At 44.9% G+C, this 12622-nt stretch overlaps 2 long non-coding RNA genes across 2 annotated transcripts; both read left to right on the top strand.

Moving 5' to 3' along the window:
* Positions 1 to 203: 203 nt before the first annotated feature.
* LOC123146426 (uncharacterized) lies at positions 204 to 4401 on the top strand. Its single transcript, XR_006472719.1, has 5 exons — positions 204 to 527; positions 2032 to 2130; positions 2704 to 2857; positions 3628 to 3703; positions 3831 to 4401. It is a non-coding gene; the product is annotated as an uncharacterized lncRNA (long non-coding RNA).
* Positions 4402 to 5477: 1076 nt separating this feature from the next.
* LOC123146445 (uncharacterized) lies at positions 5478 to 7568 on the top strand. The gene is made up of 3 exons (XR_006472722.1): positions 5478 to 5950; positions 6141 to 6846; positions 7269 to 7568. It is a non-coding gene; the product is annotated as an uncharacterized lncRNA (long non-coding RNA).
* Positions 7569 to 12622: the final 5054 nt, after the last annotated feature.

The following is a 12622-nucleotide window of genomic DNA, read 5'->3' as shown; positions in this document are numbered from 1 at the left end:
AACATATGAATGATAACATGCAAGCCTTCACTAATTGAGATATAGTCTCATTATCTCGGGATGTGTTATGTTACAGTAACATATTATGTTACCACAAGTGTCTCACTTTTTATTAACTCTATGCCACATAAGCAATATTTTCTTGGGATAACTCCCTGTGACTAGCCTAACAGCCGATGCGGCGGCTTGTAGAAATATCCGCCGGCCGACTGTAGCAATGCCCATTATTGGAGATTGGAGATGCCCTGATAAGTGAGCACGAAATTCCCCATTGCTAGGGTTTCCCAGCGGAGATCGTGTGGAGGCAGAGAAAGGAAGACGAGCGCGGGGAACGGTAAATCAGAAGGCGGCCGCCGCGGCCTCGGTGGCGCTGCTTGGGTCACTGAAGATGGGGAAGACGGAGAGGGGAGAGAAGCGAAGCAGGGCGGTCGCGGCGGCGCTGGAAGTTTGAGGGATTGGAGCGCCGGCGAAAGGAGGAGCGCAGCATCGACCCAGCCTGCTGCCTGCCGCCGACGACCACACCTCAGGTATGCGCGCGCTCCACGGGGCCCGCCACATTCGGAAGGGGTGGGTAGCAGCCTAGCAAGAGGGCGCCGTAATGCAGTTTACCCCCGTTCCGTAGCTGCGCCAGGACCAGAGCCACTCCCTTGGCCGATTTAGAAGGGTGAGCACTGAGCAGAGCACCCGTTCATCGATTAGAAGCGCTCGTTTCTTACGATTCTTGCTGAGGAGAGTAGAGCACCTACTGTTCATTCTTACGAATTACAGTAGATTTTGGGGGAATGTTTATTTAGTCGATGTTTTTACCGTCAAGGGGCATGCTCACAAACTCCTCCAGGAGATTGGTGAAGATTAGCGCGAGGGGGCATGTTTTTTGTGCTTTCTAGTGCGACTGGTTGTAGCATTTTGTTTTCATCGACACATGCAATTTACTTGTGCTATATAAGTAGCTTTCCTCAGGCAAATTGATAAAGCAAGTCCTCTCACTTTGTTTGTGCCGGTGAAGCAAGTTTCTTATGTCTATCCCTTCATGGCGATCTGGCATTGTTGTATTTTTGTGTGTGCCAATGAAGCAAGTAGATAGGTAGGTAGAGAAAAAATAGAGGTAGAAGAGATAGAGATATAACAGATAGAGAGAAGCAATCTACTTGTGCTCAGTAGCTTTTCCAGGCCATTTGATACATCTAGTTCTCCCACCTTTTTTGTGTTAATGAAGCAAGGGTTTCGTTTGTCCTCTGTATGTCCGTGCAAGAGCCTGCGTGGTTGCTCACTTTGTGTTTTTGGGTCTTTGTTGGTCAACACTGATCAGATGCCTAACCCGCAAAAAAAAAAACACTGATCAGATGCCTGATACAATACATTCCATTAAACCTTTGGGACAACATGAGGCATTTTTCTGAGAGAACACTCTTACTACTTATCTGTGTTTGTTGCTACGCAGATAGATAGGACACTTTTACTCGACTACTTAAGTCATTTCGTTGATACTTTCTGTTTTTCTTTTGTTCCTTACTTAGCATAGTAAAGTTGCTTCCCCACAGTCCAGCAATAATGTAGCTTATCCATGGTCTTGTTTAAGATGCAGTAGCTGTGTCTTGCACCAGATTTTTGTGAGCAAGTTTTCCATGTTGCACAATAGCACAAAGAGGATCCTTGCCTGAATTGGTAATTTTTATTACTGGGGAATATTAGTTTTATTCCAGTAATACTAACTGGAACAATCTTCCTAGTTGGTATAGTGCATTGCCTAGGCGACAAGCGGGTTAATTTGCATTTCATGTTAAGATGATCCATTTATAAAGCTGGACTCTATAGTAAAAAGTTTGCTTTTTCCACAGAAAAATGGTGTATTCTAAAAACTTCTCACACAAACAAACTAGCATAGTACTATCTGGGGAACATATAGGTCGTTTTGTCGTGAAAGGCAAGCAACCAACAATTTTTTTACTTATAAACCAACTATATGTGAAGCAACTTATTACAATTCAGTTGTGCACAAGCCAACCTAACATCTCCTATGCATATATGCAGGTCAGGATCACTCACAGGCAAACCGAATCTACAATTCTGGCTTCAAGTTTCCAAAGACCTTGTACCCAGAATCTTTGAAGAATCAAATCAAGGGGAGAGGTAGGAGGATATTTTTCGAGATTCCTGTGTCTTCTGCCAAACAGATCAGAATACTATGAGTGTTGCTACAGACCAGGGTTGTGACAAAATAAATACACCTAGATTTCTGTGTTTGCGCCTGTGCTTGCATAACTTGTTGTGAAGACTTCTATGTTTTTGTTTCTCTTAACCTTCAGGACGCCATGGCCGCCTCTTTTTCCTGTTTGTTCCACCCTTTCTTGTGTGGTGGCATTTTATCCCCTGTTTTGCTTTTGCCTGTGCGTGATCGGGACCAGCTGGGGGCATGGTGTGGGTACGGACACGTGCAGGGGTGGAAAACCGACCCATTTCCGTTTTGGGTATAGTTGCCTCCCTCACATAATGCATACTCCCTCCATCCCAAAATAAGTGACTACAAAGTTAGTACACTTTGTAGTTTGTACTAAATCAAAGACTTATTCTGGGACGGAGGGAGTACTATTTACTACCATAACTTTGCGATCTCAAATTGCATAGCTGTTCTGCCGTTCTTTGTTCTACATATATGGAATGTAACAATGCTCCTTTCAACTGATGGAATCGCTGGTCTGTTAGGGGAGAAGACGTCCCAGCAGCTCCCTGAGAACGAGCGCCCACTTCCCTACGTCTTGGGGAAGCAGAAGCGCCCCGAACCCCTCGCTGATTCAAGCGACGACTACTCAAGAAGTTTCCTTCCCTCCCGCAACAATGACGCCAACGGCTGCCTAAGGTTCGTCTGCTTCCCCCTTTTTTTCTCGGATCAAGAGCAGAGCGGCCACAGAGCAGAGGCTTGTGCAGCTTGGGTAGGAGATGTACATGGTGTCAAGTAGTGAAGCTTTTGATTCGTACTTCTGTACATGTGCTTGAGAATATTTGCTTCTCATTTTTACATAGGAAGCCTGCTTGTAACCTGAATGGTTGATAATACATCACCTGGCATCTGGTAGTTTGGTTCTTGCTGCTAGCTTTATCTGCTCAAGAATGAGATGCTAAACTGTGCTAGTCTCTAGCCTCTAGACTGCAGTGACTGCAACATGTTTTTGCGTCTGCAGAAGTCTGAAGTATAGACTTGTCAATTTTTAATTGGTTGTAACTTGTAACACAGAGGTGAAGAGCACCAAACCATGTACTTGACAACATCAAGATGCATATGCTTAGTTTTCAACACTTTGATCATTATTAGCAATATATGGTGCTTGATCTTCAATTTTTTTAGCAATTAATATAGAGTGCTAAATATTCAATATATTGTCTTAATTTGCAATCAAAACAACAAAAGACACACAAAAAAAACTACTGTTTACTCACTGTAAAGGGATGCATTGTTTTCTGGTGGTTGGGCTGGACCGAGCAAAGACACCCATACAGAACGAGCCAGAGCGTGGCTCGGACTGAACTCGGCTCGACTCCAACCCTACCCTATATGTATATACTGAGGTGAGAGGGGATTGTGATTATTGCCTCTGATTGCTTCTAACTATCTCATAATCTCGTATACAGTTCATTGAAAATATGAAGGGGAGCAGCGTAGTGGTTGCTGTTTTCTTTGTCGGGTGCCTAATCATGGTTGGACAATGTAAGCGCACCTTCACTATCATATTGCTTATATCTTTGCACTGTCTTTCAAAACTATTGTTCCTCTATGTACATAAGATACTTGCCTACTGTGCACTGATGAGCACATAATATGTCATATGCAACAGGTCGTTCCGTCCCCAAGAGCACCTACAGAGATGGCCATGACAACGAGACTATGGTGGCCTCATCCTTAGATGAGAGCAAACTTACCATAAAATGGTGTGTCGCAAGGGATTGTAACACCAAAGGTGAACCAAATGCCCATCACTGCTTTTGCTGCCTCAATGCGCAGGGAGCACCTTGTTTTAGTTCCAGGGGAGATTGCCAGGATCACTGCCCAACTTTGCCACCCGGAAAATAAGGATGTTCGCTGATATGTAATTGATCACATCCCTTTTAGTTCCAGAGGAGATTTCCAGGATCACTGCCCAACTTTGCCATCCGGAAAATAAGGATGTTCTAGCTAATATGTATTTGATCACATCCCTACCTAGCTGCAGCATCGTCGCCGATCTAGGCATCTGTGTAGGTCTTCGTAAAGGATGCAACATGTGGCTGGGAGATTCACCAGCGGTGGGATCTGTGTGGATCTGTTTTCATTCATGTATTTGAAGAATTCAAGTTGATGTAAGCTCACAAAACCTCCAATTAGAGCAGATGAGATACGTTTGCAGATCATAAATTCTGCACCCGATATCAGTGGCGAGCATGCTATTTTGCATCTTCATTTTTTTGTGCTTCCGGTACGCCTTGTTTATATAGTGATAGCAATTTCCTTCATGCATTCGTGCTTCCTACGTACAGCGGAATTTCAATCTATTTCCATGCTTCTAGGTAGCTTCCTATGTACTGCTGCATCTACCATCCTTCGTATGTACGATTGGAATGTCAATCTATTGCCATGCATGCTCGCTGTACATATTATTTTTTTCATTAGTTAGCATCTATACTTCCTAGGTGTCTTATGTACAGATACTTCTTCCATGCAATGGAGCTTCAGTCTCTTGCCATGTTTCGTAGATGTACAGATGTAAAGTCCATTGCTTCGGAGCATCCATGTTATTTTATGTATAGATAGAACTGCAATCATGCTTCTTGATTTAGTATATGTGTTTCCATTATTTGTAGATTTTTATTTTATTTTTATTAAACACATGCTTCATTATATTTCTCATCACTTGTATAATTTCATTTCCTTGCATTGCCACTTCAGGTTGTAATTAGCCTTTTCATTCTAGTAATGATGCATATATGTCCTATAGTTAATCCATATATATTTATATTTCATTGCATATATCTCCTCAGGCGGTCTCTCTATCGTCGGTTGTAACCCTGTGTTTTAATGCTTAAGACAATTACAATGACACTCATTTGCTGGAGTACATAATTGTATATGTATGCTTCCATCTTACTTACTATTGCTTTGAAATGCTAAAGTATGAGGTTTGATTATACATGTTTTTCCACACTAGTTCACCAAACATACCTTGCATACAACACTGTCCATTCAAACCTTTTGTTGCTTCGGTTGGAACGTTGTTTTGCTTCAGGTGATTTGGACAGTGTTGTATGCACCGTTTGAATCACTGCCACATTGACTAGTTATTTTTTCAAGCCGGCAGAAGAAAACTGATATGCAGCTCCTAGTGTGTCACATCGGCGCCAAGATAATGCGTGCCTTGAGGAACTACGCCAACACCCAGCTTGAGGGCCACATCGTCACATCCCATACAACCCAATAACAGTCGCGCAAGGAGCGGTCGATGGCTCTGTCCACGTCGGCAAGCTACGAGACAAGGGAGTTTTTTTTTCAAGAGAAAGACAAGCGAGTTCGCTTCGCCGCGAAGAAAGGCCGAAGGAATCCACCCGATGCCCCTGTCCCTCTCGCCTTCGGCGACGGCGCCCGCCCTCCTTCCCGCCTCCCTCCCCGGCAGCGGCGCTCTTTGATGTTGTCGACCCCCTTTCGTCTATCTCCCTCTTCCCCGATTTAGATCGATGGAGGGGGCGCATGTCCTGTCCACCTCTTTCTCGACCAGCCCCGGCGTCGGCGCCCAGCGACCATGGCGTCACGGCGGGCTTGCTCGCCGGCGCGTGCGTGCGTGCTTCGATGCGCGGCCCTCCGTCAAGCTGGCCGGACCGTGGCGCGCGTGTGATCTGCGTAGGGTTTGCGGTGGCGGCGCTACACACCGGCCACGGGTCTCCGGCTACCAGGAAGGCAACGGCGCGGATCGATTCGATCCTTAAGGTAACCCACCACTTCCCCTTCGGCTTCTCTCATCGATTCGTGTCGATCCCATCTGGCAACCGTGGATGAACACCCACCACTTCCCCTTCGGCTTCTCTCATCGATTCGTGTCGATCCCATCTGGCAACCGTGGATGAACACTGACTGCAGTGTACGTTGCTCCGATTCGTCGTGTTCCGCTGTGCTGCAGGACACCCCTGGATCTTGCTGCAGGAGGTGGGTGTCAGAAAACCAACCTGGGACACGAGCTAGCCTCCAATTCTTGGGCTCCCGGACAACAAGGACACAACAGACGCACAAGGTTTGTTCTCTGAACCTTTGCTCTGGAGAACACAAGACACACACACATGAGCTTGTTGTCTCTCCAAAGCTCTCTGTCTTTTATTCAGTAGGTGTATATGACGATCGAATGGAAGTTGATGAAGATTAATAAGGCCTTTTGTTGTTCTAGAGATGCATGAGGTTCGTGCAACCCTTTTGCTTGTGTTGGTATGAAGACAACCACCAATTTATCAGATTGGAAAAAAGCTGCAACTGGAAATTAATTTAATTATGACAAGTGATTGATTTCTCATGATTATGGCACTTCCTCCGGTGATTTGATTCCGTCCAAGTGGTAAAATTTCTATGCCCAGGATGAACATGCTCTACTCCAGTCTAGCTCATAGTAATCCCTTCACATACTACAGCAGGGATGGTTTCTAATTTGCTCCTCACAACTTATTATTTTGCCTATTATTTTGTTGTATCTCTGTTCTGATGGTTACTAATTTGAAAGGCAGGTAGATGGCTGATGTTGAACTCATGATGACATTATTTGCAGGACAAGTATGAGTGTGTGGTGAACGCCAATGGCAATCTGGAGAAGAAGTTCTCTCCTTGGTTATGCTCTATTGGTGAAGCTTCCTCTCTGCTATTCTGTAGGAGAATCTGAGATGCAACCTCGAACACCTTAAAATACAGCCATCAACGCCTAACTGAATCACAACCTCAACCAAAAAGAAAAGCTAGCTAGTTGTACATTGCTGCTATTCTGTAGCTCACCAGCAGAAATGCACAACTGAACGCCTAACTGCTATTCTGTAGGAGGTTTGGTTTTGCTCCTCCTACTCCTGCTCTAGCTAGTTGTACATTGCTGCTACCTGCACTTTGTATTCCTTCCACCCATCAACGCCTAACTGAATCACAACCTCAACCAAAAAGAAAAACTAATATCAATCTTGTTTGCTGCAGCATATGCAAATACAGTTGTGGATTCAGTTATTGACTTGTGTAATTGTGCCATAACTTGGCACGACTTTGTTTGCATCATGTACAGGACCCCGCCACGTTTGCGATGCATCCACCGGCATGGGCCCGCTTCTGGTACAAGGTGAACGGTTGCGCGCCGGAAGAGGAGCCAGGCTTCTCCGCGTGGTTTTTCTCCGGCGACGACACAGCCGTTCCATCCGACGTTAAGAGCCCGACTGTACAAGCTACAAGGTCCTCTCACGCCCCTCTTTTCTCCTCTTTCTTCGATTGGATTCGATTTTGATGTTGCGTTGTTGTTATTCATGGAGGTCTGATTTGCTTTCCTTCCTAATGCGGTCGGTTTCCTCACATGGGTCGTTGTCGTAGTCAAGGCCTCACTAGTAGAAAAGGGGGCAATGGTCCAGGCCGGGTCAGCCCATTAGTCCCGGTTCAATCCAGAACCGGGACCACTGGGGGCATTGGACCCGGTTCGTGAGCCCCGGGGGCCGGCCGGGCCACGTGGGGCCATTGGTCCCGGTTCGTCTGGACCTTTTGGTCTCGGTTGGTGGGACGAACCAGTACCAATGTGCCTTGCTCCTGGCCCACCACCATTGGTCCCGGTTGGTGGCCTGAACCGGGACCAAAGGCTTCCCTTTAGTCCCGGTTCAAGCCACGAACTGGGACCAATTAATTGCCTATATATACCCCTCGCCCGCGAGCAGAGCACTCTCACTGCTCTATTTTTCGTGGCCGGCGAGGAGAGAGCTTTGTGGTGCTCTAGCTCACCTCTTATGCACACGAGGTGTTCGATGGAATGCCCGAGCCACACTACTTAAGCTTTCTCCTCTCCAAGCTCGACCTCCAAGCTCCATTTTTCTCAATATTTGTCTAGGTTTAGCGGTCTGTCACGTCCCATCCCCGTCTTCACCGCCGTCGATCGCCCGCGCCGATCTCGTTGTCGGCACCACCGTGGTGAGCCTCTTGTTCTTATCTTCTTTCTGAAAGGAAAAAAATCTTACTTGTATGTTTATATAGATACTTGTATAATTTTCTTACTTTTATTATTGCATCTTATATAGTGCGATGGTTTTGGTATCCGCCCCGTCGGCCCTCGTCCTGTCTATGATTCGGATGTGGTATATATTATATTTTCATAACTATTGGTTCATCTATTGTTTATGACAATTATGCCGACCAACATGACATAGATTTTATTTATCTAGGAGGTTGTTGAACCGGAAATTCCAACCGACCCTATTGTCGAGAGGTTAAATTTAGTTGAAGAAGAAAACAATTTCTGGAAGGAAAAAATTAGAAAAATTGAGGAGGAGAAGATGATATTGGAGTTGCATGTTGCGGATGTCGTCGATGATCACAAGATCAAGATGGATGCAATGCGCTTGAAGATTAGAAAGATTAGAAAATATGCCATTCATACCGAGGCTTGGTATCATTATGTCGTTGGATCAGTTGTTACATTGGTTGCGATTATGATCGCATTTGTTTTCGCATTGAAATGTTTTACATAATTTCAATGTATGATTTAATTAATTTAGATGCTCTGCAAAACTTTATGTTGTTAGATGAGAACTATGTATGTACTTTGGTTTTAATGTGATGATGAACTTCTATTAATTTGGTCACTTAATTATCTATTTATGATGTTCTGTAATGATTTTTGACACACTTAATTATATATAATGCACACAGATGAACTTGCAATGGATGTACGGTTCAAGACACACCTCCGAGTACATTAAGGGCGTGCATGATTTTTTCGAAGTGGCTGAGGCAAACAAGCAGAATGGTTTTATGTGCTGTCCATGCCCTATATGTGGGAATACGAAGTCTTACTCTGACCGGAAAATCCTCCACACCCACCTGCTTTACAAGGGTTTCATGCCACACTATAATGTTTGGACGAGGCACGGAGAAATAGGGGTTATGATGGAAGACGGCGAAGAAGAAAAGTACGATGACAACTATGTGCCCCCTGAATACGGTGATGCTACTGAAGATCAAGAGGAACCAGACGATGTGCACGATGATGCTGCAATAGGCGAAGCTGCTGAAGATCAAGAGGAACCAGACGATGTGCCCGATGATGATGATCTCCGCCGGGTCATTGTCGATGCAAGGACGCAATGCAAAAGTCAAAAAGAGAAGCTGAAGTTTGATCGCATGTTAGAGGACTACAAAAAGGGTTGTACCCCAATTGCGAAGATGGCAACACAAAGCTCGGTACCGTACTGGAATTGCTGCAGTGGAAGGCAGAGAATGTTGTGCCTGACAAAGGATTTGAGAAGCTACTGAAAATATTGAAGAAGAAGCTTCCAAAGGATAATGAATTGCCCGACAGTACATATGCAGCAAAGAAGGTCGTATGCCCTCTAGGATTGGAGGTGCAGAAGATACATGCATGCCCTAGTGACTACATCCTCTATCGCGGTGCGTATAAGGATCTGAACGCATGCCCGGTATGCGGTGCATTACGGTATAAGATCAGACGAGATGACCCTGGTGATGTTGACGGCGAGCCCCCCAGGAAGAGGGTTCCTGCGAAGGTGATGTGGTATGCTCCTATAATACCACGGTTGAAACGTCTGTTCAGAAACGGAGAGCATGCCAAGTTGATGCGATGGCACAGTGAGGACTGTAAGAAAGACGGGAAATTGAGAGCACCCGCTGACGGGTCGCAGTGGAGAAAAATCGAGAGAAAGTACTGGGATGAGTTTGCAAGTGACCCAAGGAACGTATGGTTTGCTTTAAGTGCGGATGGCATTAATCCTTTCGGGGAGCAGAGCAGCAATCACAACACCTGGCCCATGACTCTATGTATGTAAAACCTTCCTCCTTGGATGTGCATGAAGCGGAAGTTCATTATGATGCCAGTTCTCATCCAAGGCCCTAAGCAACCCGGCAACGACATTGATGTGTACCTAAGGCCATTAGTTGAAGAACTTTTACAGCTGTGGAATGGAAACGGTGTATGTACGTGGGATGAGCACAAACAGGAGGAATTTCACCTAAAGGCGTTGTTGTTCGTGACCATCAACGATTGGCCCACTCTCAGTAACCTTTCAGGACAGACAAACAAGGGATACCACGCATGCACGCACTGTTTACTTGACACCGATAGTATATACCTGGGAAGCTGCAGGAAGAATGTGTACCTGGGCCATCGTCGATTTCTTCCGACCAATCATCATGTCGAAAGAAAGGCAATCATTTCAGAGGCGAGGCAGATCACCGGAGGAAGCCCGCCATGCGTACCGGTGATCACGTACTTGCTATGGTCAATGATTTACACGTAATCTTTGGAAAGGGTCCCGGCGGACTAGCTGTTCCGAGTGACGCTGGGGGACACGCACCCATGTGGAAGAAGAAATCTATATTTTGGGACCTACCCTACTAGAAAGACCTAGAGGTCCGCTCTTCGATCGACGTGATGCACGTGACGAAGAACCTTTGCGTGAACCTGCTAGGCTTCTTGGGCGTGTATGGGAAGACAAAAGATACAGCTGAGGCATGGGAGGACCTGCAATGTTTGCACGAAAAAGACGACATGCCTCCAAAGCAGTATGAAGGTCCTGTCAGCTATGCTCTTACCAAAGAAGAGAAGGAAATCTTCTTTGAATGCCTTCTTAGTATGAAGGTCCCGACTGGCTTCTCGTCGAATATAAAAGGAATAATAAATATGTCAGAGAAAAAGTTTCAGAACCTAAAGTCTCATGACTGACACGTGATTATGACGCAACTGCTTCCGGTTGCATTGAGGGGGCTTCTACCGGAAAACGTCCGATTAGCCATTGTGAAGCTATGTGCATTTCTCAATGCAATCTCTCAGAAGATGATCGATCCAGAAATCATACCAAGGCTAAGGAGTGATGTGGTGCAATGTCTTGTCAGTTTCGAGCTGGTGTTCCCACCATCCTTCTTCAATATCATGACGCACGTCCTAGTTCATCTAGTTGACGAGATTGTCATTCTAGGCCCCGTATTTCTACACAATATGTACCCATTTGAGAGGTTCATGGGAGTCCTAAAGAAATATGTCCATAACCACGCTAGGCCAGAAGGAAGCATCTCCATGGGCCATCAAATAGAGGATGTCATCGGGTTTTGTGTTGACTTCATTCCTGACCTTAAGAAATTAGGTCTCCCTCAATCGCGGTATGAGGGGAGACTGACTGGAAAAGGCACGCTTGGAAGGGACTCAATAATATGCAGGGACGGATATTCTTGGTCTCAAGCACGCTACACAGTTCTACAGAACTCTAGCTTGGTGACCCCGTATGTCGATGAACACAAGAACAGTCTGTGCTCCAAACACATGGAGCAGTGCGACGACTGGATTACATGTGAACACATCAGGACTTTCAGCAGTTGGTTGGAAGCACGTCTCAGAGGTGACAACACTGTTTGTGATGAGCTGTACTTGTTGTCCAGGGGACCATCTTCGATTGTTACGATTTGGAAAGGATACGAGATAAATGGGAATACATTTTACACGATTGACCAAGATCAAAAGAGCACCAACCAAAACAGCGGTGTCCGCTTTGATGCAACAACCGAGAGGGGAAAGGACACATATTATAGTTACATAGTGGACATATGGGAACTTGACTACGGACATGATTTTAAGGTCCCTTTGTTTAAGTGTAAATGGGTCAATCTGTCAGGAGGCGGGGTACAGGTAGACCCATAGTACGGAATGACAACAGTGGATCTGAAAAATCTTGGGTACACTGACGAACCGTTCGTCCTAGCCAATGATGTGGCACAAGTTATCTATGTGAAGGACATGTCTACCAGACCGAGAAAAAGAAAAGATAAGGAAGCGAATACATCATACGATGAGCCAAAGCGCCACATAGTTCTTTCAAGAAAAAGGGACATCGTGGGAGTGGAGGGCAAGACAGACATGTCTGAAGATTATGAAAAGTTTCATGAAATTCCTCCCTTCGAAGTCAAGGCTGACCCCAACATCCTGATAAGCGATGAAGATTATCCATGGTTACGGCGCAATAAGCAAATGACACAAGCAAAGAAAAAGTGAAGACTTTCTCCCGCAACTATTATGATGATACCATGCCAACTTTGTAACAGACGAGTATGATACCATTGTCCGTTTTGTACATGCACATGCTATGTGGGTGAATTTATGATACCATGCCAACTTTCAACTTTTTCATAGTTCATTTGAAATGCTTTAATGTCTTATGGTTCGGCCCTTGTAATAATTAAAAATAGCAACAATAAGTATTTTGTTGTAAGTAGAAACAAAATAAAATAAATAAAGCAAGAAAGAAAACAAAAAAACAAAAAAAGTGTTTTCAAATTTGAAAACTAATGGCACTAACACAAAGTTTATAATTTTTCTAAAACTAAAAGCAAAAAGAATTAAAAAATAAAGCAAAAAACAAAAGAAAATAAATAATG

The sequence above is a fragment of the Triticum aestivum genome, chromosome 1B (genome assembly GCF_018294505.1).
Source record: "Triticum aestivum cultivar Chinese Spring chromosome 1B, IWGSC CS RefSeq v2.1, whole genome shotgun sequence".
NCBI classification, from domain to species: Eukaryota; Viridiplantae; Streptophyta; class Magnoliopsida; order Poales; family Poaceae; genus Triticum; species Triticum aestivum.
This window is presented reverse-complemented; position numbering and strand designations above follow the sequence as displayed.